Source organism: Sceloporus undulatus, chromosome 5 (genome assembly GCF_019175285.1).
Source record: "Sceloporus undulatus isolate JIND9_A2432 ecotype Alabama chromosome 5, SceUnd_v1.1, whole genome shotgun sequence".
In the NCBI taxonomy this organism is placed as follows: Eukaryota; Metazoa; Chordata; class Lepidosauria; order Squamata; family Phrynosomatidae; genus Sceloporus; species Sceloporus undulatus.
In genome coordinates, this window is record NC_056526.1 from 62,103,031 (window position 1) to 62,118,026 (window position 14,996).

The 14,996-nt window shown below is 39.9% G+C and overlaps 1 long non-coding RNA gene across 1 annotated transcript; it reads right to left on the minus strand.

The window, feature by feature from the left end:
- Positions 1-211: 211 nt before the first annotated feature.
- LOC121930643 lies at positions 212-12,525 on the minus strand. The gene is made up of 3 exons (XR_006103985.1): positions 11,009-12,525; positions 3,716-3,868; positions 212-2,264 (listed from the first exon to the last, which is right to left on the minus strand). It is a non-coding gene; the product is annotated as an uncharacterized LOC121930643 (long non-coding RNA).
- Positions 12,526-14,996: the final 2,471 nt, after the last annotated feature.

A 14,996-nucleotide genomic window follows, 5' to 3' on the forward strand; every position in this document is an offset into this window, starting at 1 on the left:
GGGGCAATTGTCTATAGAAGCCTCAGAAACATGCATTTATACTAACATTTTTTTAAAAATCAGCAAATTTTTTCGTGTGTCCTCCATTTTTTTTTAAAAGTGTCTTCCATTTGAAAATTTTGTCCTACATTTGTCCTGGTTTATTTATATATTTAATTTTTTAAACTTTTTTTTAATTATTTATTTTTTGGCTTCGGCCCTCCAGTTGTCTGAGGGACAGCAACCCGGCCCTCGGCTCAAAAAGGTTGCCTACCCCTGCCCTAGTGACACCACTGCTTTCCAAGCTCTGAAGTAGATGAATGACCAGACAAACATTTTAGGGAAAGTTCCTCAGGCACAAAACACAACAGACATCCTCTATCCTTTATAGTGGTGGACAAGTGGCATTTTGACAGATATAGCCTGACCTACAGGAGTATGAAATATCTCTACCTCTTGACATTTCTGCTCTGGGCTGTTAAAAATTCAGAAGCCTTGTTCTCCTTTGCAGCTTGTCACCTTACTCTTGGCCTACATACACTGTGCTGTTTGGTGTTTGCAACCCATACTTATATATAGTAGTTCGCACTTATTCTAATAAGGAAGTACAACTAGGACACTAGAATAGCTTTTTATGGACCAGCAGGGAGACATAACACATTTCAAACTTCTACTTTCGAAAGACAAAGAAGCAAGAAAGGCAATTATATGGAGAAATGCATGCACACTGAGGGCTGTATTCATGGAAGAACCTCTTTTTAGAGAAGTGTTTCCTGGTGGGTCACTGTGCTAATTTGTCGCAGCACCAGTTACTCTCGTGGCATCTTAAAGACTTCTTCATTTTATCTGGCATACTTTTTTGTAGACAGCAGCCCACTTCATCCAGTTCAAGTGGGCTATAATCCACAACAGTTTATGCCAAATAAAATTTAAATCTTCAAATCTCATGCACTAGGGCAAGACATTTGAATCCTCCAGAGTCACATTCTGTTACAGAATTCACACAAAAGTAGACCTACAAGAGGCTCTTTCACACTACAGAATTATAGTAACAGTGGAATAGTGGGATTTGTAGCTTGGTAAAGCATTGATGCCCCTTGACAACAAATTTTTATTATCCCTCCCAAAAATGCAAATCCCAGAATTCCATAAAATGGAACTATGCCAATTAAAGTAGAATCATCATTCTACATTTGTGTAGTTTGAAACAATCTAAGATAGATAGTCATCAACATTGTCACTTCAATAGTTTTCTTTCTGTCTCTCTATCCCTTTCTCTAATTTTTGTCCTTCCTTTCTCCTGGTATAGGACCCAAAGTTCTGAATTTTTTCAGTTGGTCCCAAATGCAGTAGATTACATCAATTGTTGAATGATCAGTCAACATTAAATACATCCTATTGATTTAGTGGGTCTACTCTGGTTCAGAATAACAGTAGGATTCAGGACAGTGTTCCAACAAATCTATTATGTTTTGCCATTTCTCCCAGCCAGTTTAATGCATTGGGGAAAAACATCCCATTTCAGTGAACCTTGATGCCAAAAAGCATAGGTGACATACTTGGGTTTTCAGTAGACTGAACTCACTAAGATTAGTCATATTGCTAACCTTACCCCTGGCCCCAGTACTACTGCTACTCCTTTGGTACATTGGAATTTCAACGCAGTCCAAAAATACCCCACAGCCCCTTCCAAAAGACTCCTAATGTTCTTGATTGTATTTGCAAAAACTAACAGTCCTGCATAAGAACCAATAGTCAATGCTGGCTGAATGATTATGGGAGCTATAATTCCAAAGAGTAAATTTTCCAAGTTGCATTTAGATTAGCTAACAGCAAATTCTGTTTCCTTTCGGAAGTTTGAAAGAAAGAAAGAAAAAACAAAATGAAGACACAGATTCCCTTTTGTTTGTTCAGAATGGCTGGACAAGCTCGGATGTCCTCAAATATGGAGACTGTGCATCTGTACATCTATTTTGTTTGATGGTTATGGAGGGGGAGGGAATTTTCATATGATTCCTTCTTTTCCACCCTAAAGTGAGACATAGGTATTACAGCAAAGATTGCTGCTACTAGTAAAAATCTGGATTCTCCTTCTCCTCTTACCTTTAGGAATGTCTTTTCACATTAAAAAAAAAAAAAGACATGGTGTCATCACACCTTGGTGTTATTGCCACCCAGAGCAGTCAGTGATGTAGGTTGATGGTGAGGAACCTTGGCAGTGGAAAAATATCTTCTCATCCATTTTGGGAGAGAGCTGAAAAGCACGGGCCTTGAAAAATTCTATGCTAGTGTGATAAATAATAACAAATGAAATTAATAAACAAATTAAACAACTAATTTATAATACAAATTGCTCAAATAGCAAGCAATGTATGTGTTTATTTGTTTAATTTCTATAGATACAGATTCAGTTTAAGATACAAAATGCAATATTTCTAATGTACTCTATTTAATCCTATTGCTAATAAAAAATAAAGTGGGGAAAAAATAAGATTCTATGGTAGTGTAGCTGTTACCATAGATGGGAGTAATGAATGCCATTTTGAAAGAAGTACTTCTTTCTCTCTGCCTTAAACCAGCAACCTATCATCTTTCCTGGATGAACTTGGGATCCCAAAGTTTATGACACAATTAGTTGTGTTTCCTCCACCTTCATTCATTTTCTTCACATCACACCCCATGGTTTTATAAATTCTCATATTTTCCACTCCCATTACCTTTCACACTGTTTTTCCCGCTGCTCTTGAGAACTTAAGATCTCAATAAAAACAGCAAATGTGTGAGGATCAACTACATTCCAATACTGGCTACAAATGAAGGTGTAATCAGACACAGTCCCTCAAGGACAGAAACAAGCTGTGGTTATCCTCATTTCACACTTTGTTCCCAGAGCTGAATGATACATGAAGCCTCTGGGTAGCAGCTGTACCACTGATGGAAGGAACTTTATATTTATTAACAGTCACTAACACCAAGATAAAATAGGCCTTGTTGAAAGAGCTTTTATCAGGCTGAATAGTAGTGACGGTCAATCTCAACTTGGCAATGCACACAGTTAAGATTCATGCAGTTGAAAACGTGAGTTTGACATGTGCACACATTACCATTTATATCCATATATAAGATACAGCTTGTGTACCTATAAAATGCCATTGGGAATCAGTCTAAAATATTACTGATACCATATTAATATGTGAGACATAAAAAATTCCTACTTAGGGAAATATTTTGCTTTATTGATCTAGGTAAAGAAAAAAATCAAAATAAAAAGCTGACCCTTAAAACATAGCCCTAAATGCAATTACTAGTCTTGACTTGAATAGACCAATGGAATGAATGGGATATGCTGGTAGATTTATCATTCAGCAGTTGATTTAATGGGTCTATTCTGTTTGGAACAAGCAATTGAATTTAGGATACAAGCTTCTTTACATAGGTGAGAATATGCAGTAAGGATTTGTGATACTAGATTAGAATGGTGACTCTACTCATTCAGTGTCATTGGATCAATAATGTTTTCATTTTCAACCAGAGTTGAGAAAAGTTATTTTTTTGACTGCAGTATCCACCAGCCAGCATGGGGAAATTAAAATGATATACAGCTTTATTGAGAAAAACATTAATAAGGCTTGATAGAAGATTACCCAGTGCATTAAAATGTTTTTCTCTGCTGTATGGAAATATTATTAAAGGGATCTCAGAAACACCTGTCCCTTTTAAAATGAAAATTACTCACCTCTATTTTTATCACCTGACTACAGCAACAACAACGCTCTGCAGCTGACTGTGCTCTGCTAAGCCTTCCTGGCCTTGCCAGAGATCCAGATGGCGATGTTGTGATTCAGATGTCCTTTTAAATTAGGCAAAGCGCAGTTAGGACCAGTGAGTCCTGGCAGATAACAAAAAAAGCAAGGGAAAACATGCAGATTCAGATGAAAAATAGAAATGTTTAAACCTCACACACATATTCCATTCTGACTCTGGATTTTTCACATCATTATGTGTACAGTGTAACATTCAGAGTATCATATGCTATATTAAACCTTCATGAATCTGGAATTTATGATACATTAGATCTTATTCCTTATGATGGAGTAGCTCATCATCTGAATATGGGAATACCTCTGTCCAGTAGCGTCACTAAAGGGGTGTGAGAATGCGGCCCACACTGGGTGACACCCAGAAAGGGGTGACACCAGGCTGGCTCTCTGGCCCTGCACAGGGCCTTTTTGGGCAGCCCAGATTCTGTGCAGGGCCTTTTTGGCCCACCTAGACCCTGCTCAGAAGCACCTCTGGTACTGTGGCTGCTCCCTGGGGGTGCGCAGAGTATTTCTGGCCATGTGTCCCACCCCATGAGTCCTGTCCCCTCCATGAGTGACCGCACTGGGTGACACCAACCCTAAGGATGCCACTGCCTCTGCCCTCAATGGAGAGGCTACTTGTGCCTTCAAAATAACAACATACCACCAATTGTCCCAATTTTGCAGGGACCGTCCCAGTTTGTTGTTGTTGTATTTATTTGTATCCCACTCTTTTCCCAGTAGTGGGTCTCAGAGCAGCTTCACAATATTAAAAAAAAAACAATACAATTGAAAACCTAGAAAAGAGGTACATTAAAAAAAGAATTATATTATTATAATGTTAAAATAGATAACTATTAAAAGAATAAAATGCATTTTAAAAAGATAAAACTGCATAAAACACTTTAAAATGAAACAATATTCTAGGCCGTTTACAACTATTCTGCTTTAAATGCCCGTCTAAACAGGTAGGTCTTAGCCTGCTGGCAGAAGGCCAACAAAGAGGGAGCCATTCTGGTTTCCCTGGGAAGGGAGTTCCAGAGTCTAGGGGCAGCTACCGAGAAGGCCTTCTCTCGTGTCCCCACCAACCGTGCTTGTGATTTTCTTTCAACCCATTTTTTCAGTAGCTTTTGAAATATTCCAGTTTCTTTCTTCTTCTCTCACCTTCCACCTTTGCTTACAGCCAGGGTGACCAGATGTCCTAACTGAAAAGGAGGACAAGACACTGCAAAATGTAGGAGGCCATTAGAAAAATGAACAACACTCATAGTAATATAAATTCATGCTTCTCAGTCATGCTCCAAATGGAGGGCATTTTGGAATTCCTCCTGGACAGAAGGCTGAAATATAGGATATGTTCTGGGAAAGGAGGACTCTTTTCACCCTACTCTCACAGCTTACTTCAGGCTATAAACAGAATTCAAAGTGCAAAAGTAGTTTGCATGCAATTAACTCAGCAGTGAAGAACAGGAAAGGAGGGAAAGTAGTGGAAATTTGTCCTTTCCAATAGACTCAGATAAAAGCAAACTAGACGGCCTATTTTTCTAGACTGTCTGTTTTTCCTCATTAAATAATTTTTGCCCTCTTGACCACATTCTGGTGTTGCTTGGCCACATATGTCCCCATTTTCATCTGGAAAATGGCAGTGGATATGAAAAAAAGAAGAAGAAAGAAAATCTGTAACATTGCTGGTTTTGGTTTGATTTACATCTGCCTTACAAGCAAAGTGGCTTCCAACATAAATTGAAAGATTCCAATGAAACCACAATAAAGCATATTTATTAGCATAAACATTAATTATGCTATTAAAACACCAATTAAAATGTTTTTTTTAAAAAAAACCACACTAATAATACAAAAGCAGTAAAATAAAAATCCAACACACTCATTTCTTAACCTCAGATTAAGTTCTCAGACTCTGTTCTCGACTGGTTTAGATCTTACTTGTCTGGCAGATCTTTTGCAGTAGTTGCAGGGGGTCAGACTTCTTCTCCTGTTCCCTTATCTGTTGGAGTTCCCCAGGGCTCTGTTCTGGGTCCCCTTCTGTTTTCTCTCTACACACTGTCCTTAGAAAAACTCATTAGCTCTTTTGGCTTTTCCTACCACCCGTATGCTGATGACACCCAGCTGTATCTTTCCGCCCCCAACCTTTCTCCAAGGCTTGAACAGCAAGTCTCGTCTTGCCTCACAGCTGTCTCGCAGTGGATGCGCCATCGGCGTTTGAAGCTCAACATGTCCAAGATGGAGCTTCTTGTCTTTCCTCCTAAGCCCACCCTTCAACACTCCTTTTCTGTCTCTGTGAACAACATTTCTATTCAACCAGTCCAGCAAGCCTGCAGTCTTGGTTTTATCTTTGACTCTTCTCTGTCGTGTATCCCTCAGATCCAGACCACAGCCAAGGCTTGTAGATTCTTCTTGTACAATATTGCGAAAATCCGACCATATCTCTCCGCCTCTACTGCCAAGATCCTGGTCCATGCCCTAGTGATCTCACGACTTGATTACTGTAATGTCCTCCTGGCTGGGCTTCCTCTTTCTCACCTCCGTCCTTTAATCTCTGTTCAGCATTCAGCTGCATGCATTATCACTTCCACCCACCGCTCTGACCACATCTCTCCTGTGTTGGCATCCCTTCACTGGCTCCCTCTCCCTTTCTGTATTCAGTACAAGCTCCTGCTGTCTACGTTTAAAGCCCTCCATGGACTGGCCCCTCCTTACTTATCAGACCTTCTTTCTCCTCACCTTTCCACCAGGGCCATCCGTTCTGGTAGTCAAGGTCTGCTGTCTCAGCCCAGGATTTCCTCTGCCCCATCTCGGATTCGTCCCTTTTCACTTGCTGCCCCCCACTCCTGGAACCTTCTTCCTCCACAAGCAAGAGCCATCACTTCTTTAACCAGCTTCAAAACGGAGTTGAAAACCATCCTGTTCAGAGTAGCCTTCCCACGCATTGCATAATTGTCGCTTGCTATTTGGTGTTCTTTTGTTGTCTGTTTATCAAACCATTTCCTGTATTGCTATGTACTGTATATGCATTATCCTACTTGAGAGTATGTATTTTCCCTGGAAAATGATTAACCATCCATTAAGAACCCAAGCCCTCCCTCCTGTCCATCTGCCTTGGTCCAGGCCTTGGAGGTAGAGAGGAACTGCTGGACCTCTTACCCTTTCCCTCCACCACTCCCTTCTCCTTCTGTGTCATGTCTTTTTAGATTGTAAGCCCAAGGGCAGGGAACCGTCTAACTAAAAGGATTGTATGTACAGCGCTGTGTAAATTTACAGTGCTTCATAAATAAAGGTTAATAATAATAATAATAATAATAATAATAATAATAATAATAGTCAGGCAATTGCTGAATGCCTGTCCAAAAAGAAGGTCTTTGTCTGCCACCTGAAGGCTTACAGGATGGGGATCTAACCTCCTTTGGAATAATGTTCTATTATTTGAAAGCCACCAAAAAGAGACCCCTCTCTTCTGTCTTGTTAGTCGGCCTCATGGGAGAGCATTGGCTACAAATCTAACTGAATAATCTTATAGATGTCAGTTCAGTGAAGTTTGGTCCCAGGTAAGAGGACATTTGAAATGAAACAAGACAAAACCATGTTTAAAAGAAAAGCTATCAACATAGTTCCTCTGCATGTATTGGGCTTCAGTGTCAAGATTTCTTCTCTCATTAAATAAATTCACTCAAATGCATAGAATGACTCAATGAATCACCCCTACGGTTTGTCTGCACAAGCAAATGAGCTGTACAGCTGAGTAATATACCAAAGGGACCTCTGGCAAGACATTCATGCAAACCTGGACATGAGAAAATCATATGATAGTCATAGGATTCTGTCTTGACAAGCAAGTTGGTTTTATAGCCTTTTTTGATCTTATAATTATGGATAATTATGAAATGGAATCTTGCAACTCTACAACTAGGAATTCGGTTTCTCAGATGCCAAGCTCAACACAGGTATAAGGAGTAGGTTGGCAACTGGGACAATGAAAGATATTTTGCTGATTGAAGCAGGGTAACAAACGTTTCTACTCACCTACATAGTTCAAAGTGCTTAGAACCCAACCCTTGCTATGTTATTTTGGTACCTAAGGTAGAAGAACCCACCTAACCTCTCTCTCCATCCCTGGCAGTAAAAACACAACAATGCAAAATAAATAACGTCAGAGTTTTCTGTTTTTTGTGACATCCAACATCTGCTCCTGAGTTGGACACTCCACCCAATCTTAACGTAGGGCTGGTCAAAGGTGATTGTTTCCAACACTTGCGTCTTATGTGTCCATATATATTGTCATGTTGTGGTTTTCTATAATTAAACATCCCTCCCTCCCACCTTATTTCACATATTGTTTATTTTGTTTGGGTTTTGTTAAAGCCAAATCAGGTCATTGTTCTTTCTATAACAATTACTGTTCTTGTTACACCACAAAATGTCATCTATAATCAATATCTGTACATTTTGGTAAATATCTATCTAGTCCCTTTATATCTTTACATCATTTTCTATTTTAGTGATCTGATATTCTGTCTGCTATTAATGTCGGGGGCAAACAGTAGGTGTTATATTATATATATTTGTTATACTAGTATCTTATGAAGAAGCTTGCTGACAGTCCTCCTTTCCTTGTTGCTCCTCCTTATTGTTGCTTCATATTCTTTCTAAGTTAGGCATCTATAAGAAGAGTGAAAGGAAGGAAGTGTGTAACCTTCACATGTCTTGTCCTGACTTTTGGCAAATGGTACTAAATGAGCCCAAAGGCAGAATTAAGCAAAAACAATGGAATTGGACAAAGAACAATTACTGTTCTCCACACAAGGAAGTTATACCCTACCAGATAGCAGATTCAGATAGCAGAGTTTGAAAGTCATAAAAGGGCCACACATTCTTAGCTATTACTATGGGGGAAATCTAATTTTTAGTCCCATCTGGAGTACACCTAATGAACGGATAGGAAATGTTGCACTGACATGTATGTTACCCCATTGATTCAGTAGATCTGCTCTAGCTGAAACTAGCAGTTTTTACCTTTTTTTTTTTAACTGATAAAGAGGCACTTCTGGAATTTTTTTAAAACCTCATATATCCAGGTAATGGCTGGCTCTAGATACAGTGCTGGTTGATAGATTTCATTTAAGCATGGCAGCAAATCTGTTGTTTTGTTTGTTTTCTTATTTTATTTTATTTTATTTGTATGTTGCCTGTCTCCTGATGTATGGTCCAAAACAGCTCACAGAGCTAAAACAATATCAGACAAAACTTGACAATAACAATGAAAACACTTTAAAACAATTTAAAATAATAAATTAAAATGTATACATGTGTGTGTCTGTGTGTCTGTGTGTACGTATATATGAAGGAGTTATTTAGTGCTGAACCTGTTCTGGAGAGTAGGACTGAGCACCTTAGATAAACCCTTTACTATTTTGGGTGCATCTACATTGTAGAAATAATGTAGTTTGACTCCACTTTAAGTGCTGTAGCTCCATCCTATGAAATCCCTGGATTTGTAGTTTTACAAGGTTTTTAGCCTTCTTTACCAAAAACGTCTGGTGACTTGCAAAACTACAAATCCCAGATTTTGTAGGATAGAACCATGGCAGTTAAAGTGCTTTCATACTACACAACTACAGCACAATGACTTCGCTTTTTTAACTGCCACCCTTCCACCCTGTATAGGAATCCTGGGACTGGCACTTTAGGAAGGGATATTTAGAATTTTCAGTCAGATTGCTCTGGTGTCTCACCACTACAAACCCTGGGATTCCATAGGAGGCTGTCATGGCAGTTAAAGAAGAATCATAGTGTTATAGCTGTGTAGCATGAAAGGATTCTAAAACCTAGAGCAAATTCACCATCCCACTGAGATGGAAGCCAACAGCTGCCACTGGATGCTATGTTTCTTGACTCCAGGGGAAATGCTTTTTTGCCTCAAGCAAAATGTCTTGGGGCAACCCTACTGAAAACATGCTGCATCTACACTCCAGAATTATTGCAATTTGACACTGTGTTAACTATCATGGCTGAATGCTACAGAATTCTGGGATCTGTCATTTTATGAGACACTTAGCCTTCTCTGTGAAAGAGCTCTGATGCCACAACAAACTACAAACCCCAGGATTCTATAGGATGAAGCCATGACAGTTTACACTGGTGTCAAACTGCTTTAATTCTTTAGCTGAAGTCCCACTGATAGCATCTTCTGCAAAGGCCTCCCAAAAAACCTGAATCCAGTACTGCCAATTGCCATTAATTGGGGTGATTTATTATGGCCTGAAGAATTCCTAAGAGCCCTAACATCTTCAGGAGAAGGCTTTCTCTTGGACCCACCACCATTCCAGGCTCACCTGGTGAGGACCCAAGAGAGAGCCTTCTCAGTGTCTGCTCCTTCCCTGTGGGAAACTAGGCTAGCCCCCTCACTGCTGGCTTTTTGTAGGCAGGCAAAGACATTTTTGTTTAAACAGGCCTTTTGAGATCTGGCAGGCTTGGTTTTATTGGGAGATAAGAGGGTTGGACTTGGACTGCTTAATTTTAACTTTGTATCTTTTAAAATTTTACAGTTGTAATGTTTATATTTTTATTATTTTAATTGTACAATTTTAACTGTTATGTTTTATATATGTTCACCGCCTTGGGTCCCATTTTGGAAGAAAGGCGGGATAAAAATTATATAAATAAATAAATTCACCCCAGACTCAGAGATAAATCCAAGAAAAATGAAAGGCAGGCTAGCAAATTTCCTTAGCAAAAGGAATCAGTCTTGTAAGAACAGGAATGGAACCTAGCAAAAGATGTGTTTAAAAGATGCTTCTGTATCCATTGGTCACTGTCTTCTAGGAACATCTTATATCTATGCTGCACTAAAAGAAAAAAAAAGTGTTAGATATTTCATGGTTGTCTTGAGGATGGCTCTCAGGCACAACTTGGCCCCATTCAGTTCATGTCAATGCATCTTGAACTGGAATTTATAATGCAACACTTACACCTATTTCCTGGAGTGAACTGGTAATTCCTTGCCCAGTAGCATAATACAATTTAGTTCTATCAGCTGAAGAACTACAAATACTATTACTAATGAAATATTTTTAAATGCATTATTTAAAAAATATCAACAGGCTGGATCTTAAGCCTCCATAAAGTACACCCACTAAATTCAATCGGACCTAAGTCAGTCATGTTCCAGTGTGAAGTAGCAGTCTCAGAGGGTTGGGCTGAACAGTGAAACTCACCGGGTGACCTTATGGCAGTCACTCTCTCAGCTTGTTCTTCATTTCATTTCATGATAATGTGGAGACAAGGACAGCCATGTATACCACCTTGAGTGCATTCAAGGAAAGGAGGAATAGAAATGCAATAAATAAATGAATATATGTATGATGAGTTCTGATTCAGTCCATTGTATTTTGCTTCAAAATAGCCATAAGAAAGACTAATGAAAGCACACTATTCCTATGATAAAATGAGGAGCTACTATTAAATCTCACAGAAGTTAAATTCCAGATCTAGACAACATAGGAAATCTCCAACAAAAGCAGGAATTGATTCATTTCCCTGATACTTTTCCCCAAGACTTGTACTCCCACCTCCTGCCACCCTCTGTTGTCTCTTATGCCGGAATTCCTCAACATCAACAGGCAGTGATTTAGCAGCTAGGCATCTTAAACAATTACTAATTCATGACTTCCCATAATTTCGGCAACATTTTCAGCCAGACCTGAACCCTCTCATAGACAAAATACATGCCAGAACAAATCCATGGGACTCATGAAAGATATCCTGTTTTATTTCCAGAATCCTAAAGGACTCTGTTTGGCCTTGGTTCTTTAGGAGGGTGGGAGACAGTGAGCTCTGCCTAATCAAATATACGCAATACTGCTAGGCAAAAGTTCTTTTTCCTTGTTTAGAGTAGACAAACTGATGTCAGCTTTTGTGTCATACTTTGGTGCTTGTGGCAACTCAGGGAAACTGTTCTACCTATCTACACTTTAATCACACAGTAAGCATTAACTCTGGGTTACTAACCTTCTGTTTATTCTGGGCAGGTAAACAGCAGAGTCAGAAAAGGAAATCAATTAAAACCAGATCTTCAACAAACAGATTAGCAAAGGGCGCAGTGAAGGTAAATGGAGCTATAAAACCACAGAATTATTAGGACAAGATGCCCCTGATATCTGTTTTCCCTAATCCCCCAGTAATTCATCCATATTAGAGTGCTCCATAAACTGAGATATATAATGTCATGAGTGCTGATAGACCAAAGAATACAATGAACAGATAACATCCAGATGACTCAGACAAATAAAGCATTTTATTATGTAAAGCAGAAGAGAGCTGGATGAAAGAAATTCAGAGGAAAGATGAAGGAATGGAAAGGAATGGAAATTCTAGACAGACAGCCCATGGGTCCCTCTACATGAATGACACCTGGAGCCCATTCACACTACAGAATTATAGCAATATGATTCCACTTTATCTGCCATGATTCCATTCTATGGAATCCTGAAGTTTGTGCCTTGGTGCGGCACTGAAGCTTTCAAGCTGAGAATTCTAAACGCAAATTCCAGGCATCCATAGAATGGAAGTTAGTGGAATAATACCACTATAAGCATGTTCTGTGAATGGACCCCAGAAGTGATCTTGTTTTCTCAGAACTGTCCTTATAGCATTCTAAACAATGGAGATTAGCACACCGGCTTTCATTCCTGCATTAGGCATGGGATGTAAACTCACAGAGATGGATTGTTTCGCACAGCTCTGTCCCCAGACAGTAATCATCGTGTACCTTATCCAGACTTCTCCCGGAACTTTTAAAAAATGGAATTTTCCCATTCATTAAAAGGTCTGGGAGAAGCCTGGGGCAGGTACGGGATGAGTACTACTCAGAGATGGAACTATGCGATACAGTCCGCCCCTGTGAGTTGACATCCCGCTCCTAATGCGGGAATGAAAGCCAGTGCTCTAATTGCCAATAGTAGGCAGAGTGGGGTAGACAATGGAAAGGAGAAGCTAAAGTCTTGAATATTATTATTATTATTATTAACCTTTATTTATAAAGCGCTGTAAATTTACACAGCGCTGTACATACAATCTTTTTAATTGGACGGTTCCCTGCCCTCAGGCTTACAATCTAAAAAGACACGACACAAAGGGAGTGGTGGTGGGGAAGGGGCCTCTCTAGTAGGATAAAACATATAAAATACATAGCAATATAGGAAATGATTCAATAAAACAGGCAACAAAAGAACATCAAATAGCAAGTGACAATTATCCAATGCCTGGGAATGCTGCCCTGAACAGGATGGTCTTAAACTCCGTTTTGAAGCTGGTTAAAGAAGTGATGGCTCTTGTTCGCGGGGGAAGAAGGTTCCAGGAGCGAGGGGCAGCGAGTGAAAAGGGGCGAATCCGAGATGGGGCAGAGGAAACCTGGGCTGAGATAGCAGACCTTGACTACCAGAACGGAGGGCCCTAGTGGGAAGGTGAGGAGAAAGAAGGTCTGATAAGTAAGGAGGGGCCAGCCCATGGAGAGCTTTAAATGTCGACAGCAGGAGCTTATACTGAATGCGGAAAGGGAGGGGGAGCCAGTGAAGGGATGCCAACACAGGAGAGATATGGTCACAGAGGTAGACGGATGTGATAATGCGTGCAGCTGAATGTTGGACAGAAATTAAAGGATGGAGGTGAGAGAGAGGAAGCCCTGCCAGAAGGATGTTACAGTAATCAAGTCGTGAGATCACTAGGGCATGGACCAGGACAATTAGTTCTGGCCTACTCCTCACAATAGTCCTGCATATGACTCTTTAAGATTTAACCATTAATTGAACTGAAGAACAATTTCTAGGTTGATCCAGTAGAGATTCCATACTATTGTACTTTATTCTCTGCCAGAGAAGAAAATGTATGGTCCCTCTACCAGTCTTTCTACCCACCATTACAGGGTGACAAAAAGCAAACTGGTACAATATTTAGATATTTTTTTAAAAAAAATTGTGCTTCCAAACAATGGATCACATGAACTGGCAAAAAGCCTGAATGTCCACATGATGTAACCCCTTTACTGTTTTATTCCCTGCAAATTTCAGACAACAGCCAGGAGCAGGTGATGTGGGTTTTTTAAAATCAAAAATAACTCACTATCAGCAGGAATAATTTCCCACATCAGGAACCATTGTCTTCATTCCTTCTGACATTCCATTGATGGTGTGTTGCATGGAGGAAGATAGGGAGAGAAGCAAACTCTGCCCACACACTTTTTATCACACCTCCAGCAAGACACAAAACTCTTATATATTATGTCATGACTGGATGTGGGGGCAGGAAAAGCTGCTACAATGTGGGAAACCCTGGAAGATGTTGGCCATCTGGAGAAGCCCATAAACATATGGAGTCAGTTTTGTCCTATGCAATTCCATATCCTTCCCCTTCACTCACCACCCCACCCCAATATATTATAAATGTAAGCAACTGGGTACTTTTCTTTTATAATTGAAACCAGAAACCTTGGGTTATTTGATATAAGCACTCCTTGGAGATGGCTTGGAGGGCATCACATTGGAGAAATGGTTGGAAAGCATTCACATATTACACTAAAAACATTGTTCCTTGGTCTGTTCTAAATGATGCAATGAACCTTGGCAAGAATTCTCTGGGACAAGCCAAGAGTATTCTGGCAATGAAGCTGCCTCAACTATACCCACCACCACCATCAGCCATTACTTGGGAACTCTAGAGTAATGATGGGCAGCTGTTCACATACATGTCCCACTATGCCACCTGCTACCACTGGCACAATTTATTCCCTCTGAGGCCAAAAACAACATATCCAGCATTAATCACATGATTGGGTGCCTTATTCTGACCTCAGAGGGAATGATTTGCACCAGTGGCAGTGGCAACGGCAGCAGGTAGCACAGCAAGACACAAGTGTGAACAGCCACCCAGAACCATTTCTGAGAAGATCCAGAGCAAATCAGGAGTGTTTAAAAGGATAGTATAAAATGGGTTTGGTGCTGGCCTGATTGTACAATCTCAGGACAGTTCTCTCCAGAATGAAGTATTGAGCTACATCCTCTGGACTGATAACTGAGAGGATGGAGGGGCATGTTATTTGACCCATGCAGACACAACCAATGCCCTGGGGTTCTCTGTATTTTTAAATGTTTTTAAATGTCCACCCTAACTGTTTGGTACAATAATGCTTCTTCTTCTCCCTGACTCCCC